The sequence below is a fragment of the Penaeus monodon genome, chromosome 20, assembly GCF_015228065.2.
Source record: "Penaeus monodon isolate SGIC_2016 chromosome 20, NSTDA_Pmon_1, whole genome shotgun sequence".
Lineage (NCBI taxonomy): Eukaryota > Metazoa > Arthropoda > Malacostraca > Decapoda > Penaeidae > Penaeus > Penaeus monodon.
In genome coordinates, this window is record NC_051405.1 from 45,621,805 (window position 1) to 45,622,291 (window position 487).

Sequence of the window (487 nt, forward strand, 5' to 3'; positions counted from 1 at the left end):
CTCTTCCTCGCGCCTTCCTTTTAATCCCTGGCAGTATCATCATAATAACGATTATACGACATAACGATGATAAGCATAGTGTTAATTTTTTTATCGATAATGTTCATCGATATCCCAAGCGATTAATTGACTTAGAAGGTAAATTTGATTACCACTGCAAAAATTGGATTACATTGCAAAAATGGCAACATTAGCACAAACGTATTTATGCCAACGTAGCTGTCATGAGGTTAATGTTATGCTAATAGACTAACACACAAATTAGCTATTAACATTATATAATGAGTTCTATATTAATGGTTAAATTTAATTACTTTGATCAACATGCAAACCATAATCACCATAAGCACATTCACCGGAAATGTTTAATTGTCCAGAATCATATCAATAGTCAAACGAGATTGTTTTGATCAGCAAGAGTTAAGTGCAACCGAACTCCTGCTGTTGAAGGACCACAGACAGAAACTATACACAAAGGAAGGATGGT